At 28.4% G+C, this 799-nt stretch overlaps 1 non-coding gene across 1 annotated transcript; it reads left to right on the top strand.

Annotated features, from left to right (window-relative positions):
• The first annotated feature begins 698 nt into the window (after positions 1-698).
• Positions 699-799, top strand: LOC148766362 (U6 spliceosomal RNA). Its single transcript, XR_016035148.1, has one exon. It is a non-coding gene; the product is annotated as a U6 spliceosomal RNA (small nuclear RNA).

Here is a 799-nt window from a genome sequence, read left to right as displayed (position 1 = left end):
TCCCTTGTACTACACATAAATACAAAAACCCTCCTGTTGTTATATTTTTTTCAAAATCTGACGAAAATACCCCTGCCAAGCCTATAAATATAAGGGTTTGTTTGAGCCATTTTTCATTTAACATTTTCGGTCAATTTCACTTGGGAAATTTTGATTTTTTTATTTTTTTCTTCAAAACATTTAATTACTTCGATTTTTTTTTCCTGAATAAAACCTTTTATTGTAGTCATTTTGAATTTGTTCATTTTTTTCTTAAATATCTTCCGGTGGTTCAAATTCTCAACAATAATAGGATTGTAAAGATGTTTGTTATCTTAGGATGTTTGAACAACCGGAAAACATTTAAGAAGAAAAAATGAAGAAACTCAAAATGACAAAAATAAAAGGTTTTATTTAGAAAATTAAAAGAATCTAAGCAATTAGATGTTTTGGAGAAAAAATAATAAGTACCAAAAATTTCCACGTAAAACAGACTGAAAATGGTAAAACATATAGTGGAAAACAGACTGAAAATGGAAAATGGCTCAATAAATAAAATCAACTAAAATTCTTAAACATGGCCAGTTCGACGTATTTTGGGGCCCTTGGCAAAACACAAAATTGTGCTCCTAAATAATATGGGGTTCAGTACCAAAAAAAAATTAATGCGGGGAACATCCTCGATTTTTTTGAAAATTTATGCATGTAAAATATAAAAATATTTAATAATAAAATTATAAAATTGGAACGATACAAAGAAGATTAGCATGGCATCTGCGCAAGGATGACACCTATAAATCGAGATATGGTCCAAATTTTC

The sequence above is a fragment of the Erythranthe guttata genome, chromosome 12, assembly GCF_056151865.1.
Source record: "Erythranthe guttata isolate IM_541 chromosome 12, IM_541, whole genome shotgun sequence".
NCBI lineage: Eukaryota > Viridiplantae > Streptophyta > Magnoliopsida > Lamiales > Phrymaceae > Erythranthe > Erythranthe guttata.
The sequence above is the reverse complement of the archived record's forward strand: the minus strand, read 5'-3'. Positions and strand labels throughout refer to the sequence as shown.